This window comes from Sciurus vulgaris (genome assembly GCF_902686455.1).
Source record: "Sciurus vulgaris genome assembly, chromosome: 5".
Taxonomy (NCBI): domain Eukaryota; kingdom Metazoa; phylum Chordata; class Mammalia; order Rodentia; family Sciuridae; genus Sciurus; species Sciurus vulgaris.
In genome coordinates this window covers 180741240-180754603 of record NC_136465.1, presented here as the reverse complement: position 1 = coordinate 180754603, position 13364 = coordinate 180741240, and the positions used below count along the sequence as shown (strand labels likewise).

The 13364-nt window shown below is 50.7% G+C and overlaps 1 protein-coding gene across 6 annotated transcripts in view; it reads right to left on the bottom strand.

The window, feature by feature from the left end:
* Positions 1–13364, bottom strand: part of ZBED4 (zinc finger BED-type containing 4) — a 37224-nt gene that overhangs the window by 16493 nt on the left and 7367 nt on the right. The gene's annotated exons all lie outside the window — the stretch shown is intronic.

The window sequence follows — 13364 nt, the reverse complement described above, 5'->3', positions numbered from 1 at the left end:
GACACGAAGCACCAGGTCAACAGGCCTGTCAGCTTCCCCAGGGGGAAGGCATTCCCTGGCATGGAGGCACAGAGCAGCCAGACAAAACCCACAACAAGGGCGAGGGACATGACCCAGGGGTCAAGTGTGCTCAGCACACAGAAGGCACAGGCTCAAGTCCTGGCGCCACGTAAGAAACACCCAGATCAGTGATCAGCACGAGAAGCACTCGTCCAGGGACAAGCCACCAGAGTCAGTCAGCAACTCGGCGGGCGAGTCTGGGACGAGGCCTTGCCACACACAGGACGCAGAACCACAGGCACCAGAACCCACTCACCGCACTCTTCCACCTGCACGTCCCACACACAATCACACACGTGCATACACGGGGGTGTGCACATGTGCGGATACACGTGTGCAATAGTTTTTAAATTAAAATGTAGAAAACAAAGAAAAATGAGCAAATAAGAGACGACAGAAACTGAGAAGTCGAATTTGGAAAAGAATCAAGCAGGACAATTAGAAATGAATACAGGCAACTGCAGACTCAGTGGGTGCCAGCCCGCACCACCAGGATGGCGCCGGGACATGCTGCTGGCACGCACTCCAGCAGGCCCTGGAAAAGCTAAAAGCCAGCAACCTCGCTCCCGGATGCACCCAGGAGTGAAAGAGGTGCTCTCCCCAGACTCAGGAATGCCTGCTGCACGGGCATCCCCCAAAGCAGAAGCAACCCACGTCCAGCAACTGCACGCAGGTGGTCCTGCGCCAGGAGCAAGGTGCTGGCCCAACTGATGCGCCTGTGCAGGGAGCCCAAGACCAGCCCTGAGGACCCAGCGGCACAAGATGCCCAGAGGGCATGCCCTCAGGGGCCGAAGAGCACCGGCAGCAACCAGCTGTAGGCGAGAGGACAGGACGGGGTGGGTGAGCTACTGTGAAACAAGGGAGCCCGGTCCCAGGGAGCCTGTGAGAGCTCTCCAAAGAAGATGCAGAACACAGACTGATAAAAACAAGTGCAGACTTCCTTTTAAAACTTTAATCACGCAAGCACAAGGTCCTGGATTCAATCCCCAGCACTGAAAACAACAACAACAACAACAAAACTTTAATCAAAGGCCAGACGTGGTGGCACATGCCTGCAATCCCAGCTGCTCAGGAGACCGAGGCAGGAGGATCACGAGTTCAAAGTCAGCCTCAGCAAAAAGTGAGGTGCTAAGCAACTCAGTGAGACCCTGTCTCTAAATAAAATACAAACTAGGGCTGGGATGTGGCTCGGTGGTCACATGCCCAAGTTCCATCCCTGGTAACCCCACTCCAAAATTAACAAAAAGGATAATACACCATGACCGAGTGGTACTGCAAGACTGCAAAGCTCATTTAACATGCAAAAATAAATTGTCCTTGGGAAGTCTGGGGTAGAAGAGCCAACTCCATGGTGTCAAGAGACTGACGGTGTGATCACAAGTGGCAGCAGAACCCCAGCTGGTGCAGACAGCGCCTCACACCGCTCCTTATCCACAATGTGCCGGGACACCACATGGGGAAAACCCCAGGGTGTTGCGGGAGGCTGCAGTCAGGTCGGCCGGAGCCTGCACGATGATTCACCACGCTAAGGTTGTCAACAGAGGCCAATGGCCACTTTAACAGATGCAGAAGGAGCACCTGTCACTGAACATCCTGGTGAGAGGAGCCACCAGCAAGGGAGAAGCAGGAGAAGTGGTTAGTCTGCTAAGAGGCAGACAGCCAGCCACTGCCAACAGCCTTCAGCGTGAGGAAGGGGCCTCGCACCAGGCACACGGTGCCTGAACAGACCACTTTGGGTCAGCGTCACATTGCAGCAAGAGCTCAGAGCTGTTGAGGGAAGGGATGAAGGTAGGCAGGCAGGGAAGGCAGAAGCAGACCTTCATCCACACTGGATGTCAGGAGGTGAAGTGATCACAAGGAACCTATGACCCGCAGAAAAATGAATTTAGAAAGCCACAAGACAAATGGCTAACATAAAGAAAGCAACTGTATTTTTATAGATGAGCAACTGGAAAATGTAATTTAAAAGAATTCCATATATAACAAATAATTATGAAATTGAGAAATGTTTAAAATATGAAAACTATAAAATATTGCCGAGAGAAATTAAAATGAATGGAGAAATATGCTAAATTCATGGATTAGAAAATTCAATATTGGTAAGACATCAATATTTTCCCAAATTGATCTGTAAGTTTGACATAATCCCAATCAAAATCTCAAAGCTTTTGTGCAGTAGCCAATAAGCAGAGTCTCGAATTTTTGTGGGAAGATTTCTCAGGAACAAATAAAATCACCTTGCAGAGGAAGAGTGAAGCTGGAAGTGAGTCCATGTCCAGGCCACAACGGAGGTGTGCAGGCTCCCCCACTGCCTGGACGACCAGGCACCTGGGACACACCACACACGTCCCCCAGGCAGTGACGGGAGGAAGCACCGGACGGCAGCCACAGACGTACCACACTGGTGACACGAGCCTGCAGAGTCCCAACTTAGCACCTCGAGGAGCACAGGCAGAGCCTGGTGGTCCTGCAGAGTAGTCTGGCTCAGGTCTGGGACAGAGCACCGAGAAGGAGGTACACACAGCAAAGACAGTCACAGAGGGTTGCTGTACCGGTAGACCTGCATGCAACCCCGAAGCCACACCTGAAGACTCAACGTGAAAAATAAGTGGGACAGAAGGACCAAGGGGCTGTGAAGAGCAGTGTCCGACCAACAGAGAAACACGGGCTTCAGAAGGGCATGGGAATGGGGTCTCCAAAGCTGCTAGGGAGCTGCCTTACGAAGCTCAAAAGCAAGCCTTCGGAAGCACAAGCGACTGAAGACTCCCTGTAGCCCAAGGCAAGTCTCAGGGGTATTTCTCGTAGTATTAAGAAGTCCTGCACCCAAAATGCTCAGTTCAAAGAGCTGACAGCAAACAGACCACTAGGCAGGCACAGAAGCCCAAAGCAGGGCTGACCAGAGGGAAAAATCAGTGGTTGCAAACAGACCCAGATGTGAGTCACGTGACCAAATCAGTAGCCAAGAACACTAAGACAGCTAAAATAAACACCCTACACAGTTTGAGGAAGTAAATGAAATTATTAAAATAAGAAGGGAAGAGATTTTTAAAAAAAAAAAATTCCAAATAGGGGCTGGGGCTGTGGCTCAGCAGCAGAGCACCTGCCTACCACGTGTGAGGCACCGTGTTCAATCCTTAGCATCACATATAAAATTAAAGGCATGTGGTCCATCTACAAGTAAAAAAATAAATAAATAAAAATTTTTAAAAAATCCAAATAGAATTTACAGAGATGAAAAATGGAATATTTGCAGTAAAAGCAAATCAAATAACTGCAACAGATCAATATAATTCAAGACACAGAACAAAATCAACACAAGATAAAACAGAAAGGAAAACAACTGAAAAATAAAGGACTTTTATGCATCAAAGGTCAGTACCAATAAGTATCAAACTCGAGGAAAACCATGAGGCCACCCACACCCACAGCATGGCTGCTGATGTCTAAAAAGAAAAGGTGCTGGGAGGCTGTGGACCAGTGAAGCCCTCACACCCTGCTGGAGGGAGTTCTGCGCAGCACGTGGCCCTGCAGCTCACAGCGGCTCCTGGACAGGCTGACCGTGGAGTCAGCACAGGCTCCAGTCATCCCATCTGGGCAACGGGCTCCCAGTGGCCCTCTTCACCAGAGCACCTCACTGCTCCGGCACGATCCCAACTCGGAGCAGGGACTCTCGAGAGAGCCAGAACCGGGGCGTCTGCTGGTCTCAGAAGATCGGTAGCACAGCTCCTCTACACGAGGAGGACAGCAGCAAGCCCACGGGGACAAGGACCAGGAGGGGACAGGCGCTCACTGCGTGGCTCTGTGTGCAAGAGGTTGAGTTTTGGAAACAGTCGCACAATACTATGTGCATGTTAAAGCCACTGATCTGTATGTGAAAGAAGGGTTAAAAGGGAGAATTTTATGTTGTGTACAACATAAAAAAAATTTTTTAATTTTTAAAAATTTTACAGTTTTAAAAAATTAAGGTAGAAGAAACACAGCAGAGATAATTTATCATTAGCATACCTGAAATGAGAGCAATAAGAAGGAAAGTTCTTCAGAAGAAAGAGAATGATCAGAGATAGAAATTTAGATTCATAAAAAGCAGTCAATATAAATGGAGGCCCGGGCAGGGGCACATGCCAGTAGCCTCAGCTACTTGGGAGGTAAAGTGAGGCAGAAGGGTCATCTACACAATAAACTTACACAGTGAACTGCGGGCAGCACGTGCACACCTTGCCACTGTGTGGGAGACAAGTGAGGAACAGGTGTGCACTGGGAGTTCAGTGCCACAAAAACCCCAGCGAGGACAAGAGCAGAAATACAAGGGGGGCTTGGGCGCAGAGCACTTGCCTGGCACAGGTGAGGCACTGGGTTCAATCTCAGCACCACATAAAGATAAACAAATAGAAGAAAGGCATTTGGTCCATCTACAACTTCAGAAGAAAGAAAGAGAGCAGAAATAAATGGGAAAACCCAACCTGAAGAGCAAGGGAACAGTAGTGCCTGGCAATCCGTGTCCCGCCCCTCCTGCACCCCGCCTGGCACACCCTACTAGCATGTTCTGCAGAGCAGAAGTCCTTTGTTCTAACAAGCCTACCATGTTTCATGTGGGCTGTGCTTCTGGGGTCAGGATTAAGACACCTGTCTGGCTGGGGTCACAGCTTCTTCCTGGCATTTCCTCTTACAAGCCTTCCAGCTTCACATTAGATTTGTGAAGGGTCTGGGAGGTCTAACTGCTCTAACACCCTTGTGGATGGAGAAGACCATGCTCTCTCCACTAAGTTCCTTCCTGACCTTGCTGAAAGCCCAGTGTGCATGGGCGTGTGGCTACTTGTGGACTTCATTTATCTAGCGTTTCTGCTTTACAACCACCTATAACCTGGCCATCCCACATCCAGGTGTTGGCCTACAAAAAAATGTGAACTACACATGCAAATTTCACACAGCTTTTATGTAATACCCCGAAACTGGAAAACAAATGACACCTCCACTGGATGGGTCACTACCCAGAAAGGAAAGAAGGAGCTACTGACACAACACCAAACTCCCACAACTACACTGGGCAGAAGTAGTCAGACCAAAGAGCAGCAACAGGCATGTCCACAATCTGGATGAGGCTGGGCTTCGTGATACAGGCATGACCAGCACACGTCCCCGCAGACCACGTCAGTGCTCACAGCAGCCACCGTGTACACACAGAGATAGGACTGTGCACTCTAAACACGTACAACGTACTGCATGCCCATTCACGCAGTCAAAGCCTTCTTTTCAGACAGGGATGACCAGAAGGATGAGTCACGATACACTGCCTCCAAGAAGCACTCTGTATTTTTCCTTTTTTAAATCTGTTTTAATTAGTTACACATGACAGTAGTAGAAGCAGCATTCTTTAAACAGAAAGATGCCAACAAGGTAAAACTCAAGTATGGAAAGAAGCACATGCTGCTGACAAAATGGAAGAACAGCAGAAACAGATTTGCCAACAGCACAGCAGGACCCAGCCTCTCAGGAGACAGAGGAAGGAGGATGCAAGTTCCAGGCCAACCTGGCCACCAGAGGGACTTTGTCTCACAATAAATAAGGGCTGGCAATGCAGCTCAGTGGCAGAGCACTTACCTCGCATCCCCCATGCTCTGGGTTCAATCCCCAGCACTGCAAAATCAATCAAAATAAAAATCAAAAGCGCTGGAATGGAGCTCAGTGGTACAATCCCCAGAGTCTCTCTCTCTCACTCACACTCACACATACACACACCATACAGGAGTTGTAGGAAGCAGTGCACAATCACAATGTGCCCAGGGACAGTCCACCCTGGACACATGGTCCCCCATGTGGATACATGTACAAAGACCTTCAAACACACCATGCAGGCTGAACCGAGCAGAGGAGTAGGCCTGCCCAGAGAGGCAGATGGAATTCGGCACGCCCAGCAGGGAGACAGAAGACAGGAGTGGGACAGCACCACTGTCAGATGACCTGCAGAACCACACCGACACACATGTGCCCCACACATCAAGGCAGATGACAAACTGACACTGACGTCGGAGAGGATGGGCAAGGGAATGGAAACTCAACAGCAGCACCATATCTGGAAAAATCCAAAATGTTTTCAAATATAACACTTCTATATTAAACAAGGTGCCAAAGAAATCAAAGTACAGCAAATTTAACCCCCAAATAAGCAGAGGGGAAAATTTTTGAAAAAAGATGTAAAATCATGAAATTGCAAAAAAGAAAAGAAAATCAATGATGGCAAACACTAGTTCTTATGAAAGATCAACAAAATTGAATAAGAGCTACACAGACTGATTAGAGAAAAAAATCACAGAAGACAGGACTCACCAGTACCCAGGATGAGGGGGGCTGTCGTCATAGACACTGCGGTCATAAACAGGATAAGTGCACAAATAACTTTATGAAAATAAATTTGCATCTCAGAGGAAGCAAACGAATTCCTTGAAAGTCACAAGCTACAAAACTCACTCCAGAAAAAACAGCCTTCACAGTCTTTTACTTCAAACCTGAACCTGCGGTTAAAACTCTTCCCACAAGGGAACTGCCAGGCCAGATGGATCCACCAGAATTCTACTAGGCACTCAGGAGAAGCAACTGTGGACACAAGTCCTTCTGGAAGCACAGCAGCACTGCAGCCCCAGCCCCAGCCCCGCCCAACAATGGGCCCAGCCTTGGAGGTGCTCAGCAAACTCCCCAACTGACTCTACACCCATACCACACTGGACGAAGGCCTGCACAGCAGTGGCCCCAGCACTCCCAGCGCTGCCCTGGAGTCCCAGCCAGGGACAGCCAGGGAGGGAGGTGGGAGTCTGCCTCGGGGGCCTTGCCTGCTGCTCCTGTGGTCCCTCCCAACCACAGCCCTCTCTCCCCCGCAGGCCAGCCGCCGTCTCACCCTGGCTGCTTGGGTTCCTGGATGACCTTGCCCCTGCACCCCTGGGCCCTACAGAGCCCAGCTGATCTCCATCTCCCACGCTGACTTGGGCTCTTGCAGAGATGTTCTTGGGGCTTCAGGGGTCAGGTGGTAAGAGTCAGCATCTATGGGGTTCTACTGCAGGTCATCTCTGAAGCCCTTGAGCCTCACAGGGGAGGGGAAGGTCCAAGTACACCTCCCTCCTAAAGGCCAGAGCCACGCAGGGCACTCAGGTACAAGTGGTGGCGGTGTATGCAGGTGAGTGCTGTGAAGACTGGCGGGGACAGAGAGCAGGGAGAGGGGCTGCAGCTCTACATGCCACACGGACACAACACTACAAGGGCTTCAGAAATAGCCCAGAGCCAACAGGCAGAAGGCGCCAGGGACAGAGGCCCTGAGGACTAGGCCAGCAAGATACAGACATAGGAGTGCCAGGCACACACGATGCACTAAGAAAAGAACGTGGGAAATCTGCACGCTGACTGATCACTTGACAGTGATTTCATTAGTTTTTAAAGGTGTGATAGAGAACATGACTTTCAAAAGAATTCCACGTTTTCAAGATGAATAGATGCATATTTGCATATGCACACATACTTTTTGGTACTGGAGGTGGACCACTGACCTGCATCCCAGTCCTTTCACTTTCTGTTTTGAGAGGAGGTTGCCCAGGCTGGCCTGCAACCTGGGATCCTCCTGCCTCAGCGGCTGCTGCTGACAAAGACACCTAATAAAACACACCCAGAAACAGTATCTGGCACCTGCTTCAAAATGACTCCAGTGGGGACACAGAAGAAGTGGGTAGTGGGAGGTGGTGCCACTGAAGCAGGGGACGAGCACGGGCTCACCAGGTCATTCTGCTCTCACACTTGAAGACCACGGCCACTCAGAGTATCCCAAGGACAAACTCAAGAAGATAGAGCAGCCCCCTGACCGGTGCAGAACACCTTCCAGATCCAGTGGACCGTACTGAACCCTGCACATCTTACATGGTTTCCTATACACACGCGTGACAAAACTGACCTGTACACCAGACACAGCTGGAGAGTCACAAGAGGGACAAAGCAGGACAATCACGTACTGCACTGTGGTCAAAGCCAGCAGAACATGGTCTGTCTGTAGAGTCAAGACAAACATCCATGTCTCTGAACTGTGCTTGATCACAGGTTCCAGAAACTGCAAAGTAAAACTGCAGAAGAGCATCCACTGCATCCTGCTGTCTTCCCAAAAAACAACATGAACCAAGAGAAACAAAACAATATCTACAAAATTTTTTAAAAAGCTAGGTGTGGTGGCCCACACCTGTAAACCCAGTGACTTAGGAGGCTGAGGCAGGAGAATCTTAAATTCAAAGCCAGTCTCAGCAACTTAAAAACCCCTTGTCTCAAAATAAAAAGGGCTGGGGATGTGGCTCAGTGGCACAGGGCTAGCCTAGCACGTGTATGGTCTGGAGTTCAATCCAAGCCCTCCCACCACCACCCAAAACTAGTTCTACAAAGTAACAGCTGGGCTGAGGATGTGGCTCAGTGGTTGAGCACCCGAGTTCCATCCCTGGTACCACACACACACAAAAGTTGCTAGATAAAATCCAGCATAGAAAAAGAGTACCCAGCCCCCAGAAAAGTAAGGAGGCAAAGTCCGGGAAAATACTAAAAGTTAAAAACCTTTCCTGAAATAAAAATCATGAAACTACATATCAAAAAGGGATATGAAAATCCATCCTGAACAAGTCACAGTGAAATACACTCCAGCAAAACCAGCGACTTCAGAAGAAATCCTTGGGGCGCTCAGGTACAAAAATGAAGTCATTTATGAGGGAAGATAACGAAAGCACCACGGGCGACTGCCCTGCTTCACACCAGAAGACAGCGGGAGGGCGTCTGAGATGCCAAGGGAAGAGAATGCAAACCACAAGACGTACACCCAGCCAGACTGACTTCCAGCCACAGGATGCAGCACTGCCATTGGTGGGGAACAAGGGGTGCCCCGGACAACACAGAGGATGTGGGTGGGGTAGGCAGGTAAGCGCTCTTGGTGTTTCTTCCCTACTCCCCAGTGTTTCTAAAATAAGCAGCTATTCATTATCATTGCTGTAACAAGAGTACTGAGTAAAGAAAAAAGACCCATCACTACTTAGAAAGCGAGGTACAAAATTCTACCTGTGTGCTGGATCACGTGCTTTAAAACATGACCATAGGTGGGCATGGTGGTACACAAGTGTAATATCAGCAAACTGGGAGGCTGAGGCACCAGGATTACAAGTTAAGGCCAATCTTTTTTCTTTTTTAGGTGGTGAGGGTACTGGGAACTCTACACTGAGCTGTATCCCCAGTCCTTTTTATTTTTATCTTGAGACAGGGGACACAGCTCAGTGGTAGAGCACCCCTGGGTTCAACCCCAGTACCTCCAACCAACCCCCATCAAAAAAGAAAAACAAAAAACTGCCATCCACATGGAAGCATTCAGTACCAGTTGTTTTGAGTCTTTCCTGAGAACATACATGAGAACAAATCTCAACCAAAAAAGTAGGAACACCACATCAGGACCGGGAGCGAGCATTCACCCCACAGCTACCTGCAGAAGCAGGACAAAACAAAGGTCAGGGGGATAACACAGCAGACCATGGGTGCGTGCCACCAGGGTAGACACGGGAGACAACCCAGAGAGCACAGCTGCATGCCACACGGGGTGGACATGGGTGACAACGCAGGGCACAGGCGCGTGCCCACACGGGGTGAACACGGGTGACAACGCAGGGCCACGGGCGTGTGCCACACGGGGTGAACACGGGAGACAACACAGGGCCACGGGCGCGTGCCACACGGGGTGGACATGGGTGACAACACAGGGACACGGGCGCGTGCCACACGGGGTGGACACGGGAGACAACACAGGGCCACGGGCGCGTGCCACACGGGGTGGACACGGGAGACAACACAGGGCCACGGGCGCGTGCCACACGGGGTGGACACGGGAGACAACACAGGGCCACGGGCACGTGCCACACGGGGTGAACACGGGAGACAACACAGGGCCACGGGCGACAACACAGGGCCACGGGTGCGTGCCACACGGGGTGAACACAGGTGACAACACAGGGCCACGGGCGCGTGCCACACGGGGTGGACACGGGAGACAACACAGGGCCACGGGCACGTGCCACACGGGGTGGACACGGGAGACAACACAGGGCCACGGGCGACAACACAGGGACACGGGCGCGTGCCACACAGGGTGAACACAGGTGACAACACAGGGACACGGGTGCGTGCCACAAGGGGTGAACACGGGTGACAACACAGGGCCACAGGCGCGTGCCACACGGGGTGGACATGGGTGACCACACAGGGCCATGGGCGCGTGCCATACGGGGTGGACATGGGTGACAACACAGGGCCACGGGCGCGTGCCATACTGGGTGGACATGGGTGACAACAGCAGGCTATGGGTGCGTGCCACATGGGGTGGACACTGCACAACTACACACAGGATGTAAAGACTCAGGAAATGTGTTCAGGCTTTTCACCTGTGACAGAGGAAGTAGTGGCATGGTCACTGCTGTGAAATCATGAGGTGTCAGGCGACAGAAACACGTCATCGCGTGATGGTTCACCTATCTCATCTCCTGTGCCCCTGAAAGGCAGGATTTCCAGTGCAAAACGGAAAGAGAGATGTAAGGAAATACAAGGTCAAGCAAACACCCTGCAGTCCGTGAGGATCACACACTGCTGTTTGCTGCTGAAACAGTGACCATCCTACAGCACGGACCTTTCCAAAGTCTAGACCGTGGTCCTGAAGTAGCTCTTCAAAGCCCCCGACAGAAACCAGGGCTGAAGAAGTGGTGTTCCTGCACTCCAGGTCTAGGGCAGGAAGAGCTCAAGATGAGCCAGAAGCTCTTGGTATCCATACAGCCAGCAGAAGAGACCAGGGCTAGGGCAAGAGTCTCGGAGCCCAGGTCAAGGTTCACAGGGCCCAGAGAGGAGACGACGTCATTAGAAAGGTCATAAGAGCAACACATGCACATCCATCAAATGTTTAAACTTGAGTTCGTAATACCAAAATAGAAGCCAGTGTGACCCCTGCTGTGCTATGGGTGCAAGCTGAGAGTCCCTAAAGGTCCATATGTAAAAGCAGGGTTCCCAGCATGGTATGGTGGGAGGTACAGTGGAACTTTGAGAGCTGAGACCTATGGGAGGTCCCTGCGTCACCAGGACATGCCCTCAGAGGGGCTGTGGGACTCGTCTCTCTGCTTCCCACCGTGAGCTGTGACAACCTGCTCCAACGGACTTCTGCCATTGCTGCCTGGCAGATACACTCACCAGAGGCCACACAAACAGGGCCACCCAATCTTGGACTTGGGCTTCCAAAACCTCAGGTATTTTGCTATAGTAACACAAAACCGACACCTCTTGCCAAAGGTGTCAAACACACAGTCACCTCTGGAGGATGGTAGGAAAATGATTATTTAGAAACTGATATAAAGAATCAAACACTGATCTTCAGTTCCCCATTGGTGGGTAAGGGACAAGTCTCTCCTTAGATGACCTATTAGAAGGTCATCTAATACAAAGAAGCAATAAGCCAGAACTGTACTTGCTATGAATTAACATGTATGGGCGTGTGCACCAACAGCTGCCAATGCTGAAGAGAGCTGGGCACAGTGGCCACTCCTGCAATCCCAGCTACTCCGGAGGCTGAGGAAGGAGAATGGCAAAGTTCAAGGCTAGCCTGGGCAACTTATCGAGGTCTGGTCTCAAAAAATAAAAATGACCAGGAGTATGGTTCTGTGGAGAACACTACTGAGTTCAATCCCCAGCACCATAAGGTTTAAAAAAAAAAAAAAAAGAAAAAAAAAGAAAAACAGATACCTGGGAGCACAAAACACCCTTGAAAAGGAATCTCTCACCAGAAGTCAAACCTGAGCACCTTTGGGCCTCCAGATCCAACTACCGATTTACAGGAGCCATAGGACAGAGGAGCACACAGTCCTCACCAGAGGACCAGCACCAGCAAAACCTAGACAGTGAGAAACCCAAGTGCAGCCAGCTTCCTCAACAGGCAGCGTCCACAGGAGGTGGCTGGATAATGAAGCCTGTGAAAGAAGAGACCAAAAGGTCATTAAAAAATAAAAAGAGGCCAAACTAAACTAGCATTTGGAGGTGCTCAGTTCAGGCATAAAGTGATACAGTACAGCCATAAGCTAGGCTGTTGGGCACCTGCATTCAGAGCCGGGGATGAACCCAGCCAGGCACAGAGGGCAGGTGCCTTCCTCCTTCCCTTCATTCAGGAGTTGAGACTGGACGTAGGGGTGCTCCACCACAGAACTACACCCCGACACCTTTCTATTTCTTGAGACAGGGTCTCACCAAGTTGCCCAGGCTGGTCTCAACTTGGCAATCCTCCTGCCTCGGCCACTTGAGTAGCTGGGAGTACAGGCCTGTGCCACTGTGCCCAGCAAGCAGGGTTTATTTTTTCACCCAAGAACCAGTTACAAGAATCTGCCTTATGGTAATTCACTGAGCTATACATTTATTTTTATTTTACACAGTTTCAGCATCTGTGTTGTACTTTAAGATAGAAAAGATTTTAAAACACTTATGAAACTACAATCACTATGCACTGCAGCCCAGGTGCCAGGACTGACAGACAGGGTCAGACCAGCACCTACACACCCCCGCTGCAAAGCACTGCCGAGGAGGGTCTTTTCAGGGAATGGTGCCAGGACAACTCTGGCTTGCACGGCTTGCTTCCTCTTGTCACGCAGGCTGGAAGCTAATCCCCATTAGAGCGCGCACGAGTGGGCCCAGGTGGCACCTTGGAGAGGTGATTAGGGCTCTGCCCTCAGGAAAGGGTTAATCCACTCAAGCAATTACTGGATTAATGGTCATCTCCAGGGGTCAGCTATAAAGGCCAGCCTGGCCAGGGCGCTCTCACAGTCCCTCTTGACACATAGTGCTCTGCCAGCGAGAAGGCATCACCAGATACAGCCCCTGACCTTGCACCAGAGTCCTGAGACAAAATAAACTGCTTGCCAAGCAAGCTGGAGCATACCTGCAGCCCCAGCTGCTCGGGAGGCTGAGGTGGGAGGATCACTCAAGGCCAGGAGTGTGGGGTCATCTTGGGCAACAAGCCGAGACCCCATGTCAAAATGAAAATGAGCCAAGCGTGGTGGCACGTGCCTGTAATCCCAGCAACTCAGGAGGCCGAGGAGGATGACAGCAGGGTCAAACCAGCTCAGCGACTGAGTGAGGCCCTGCCTCAAATGAAAAAGCAAAAAGGGCTGGGATGCGGCTCAGTGATCGAGTGCCCCTGGGTTCAATCGATCCTGGGTACTCCCAGCAACCCCCAAAAGAAAACAAAAACAGACGAAGTCAATGAGATCATTCTGTGGAAAACA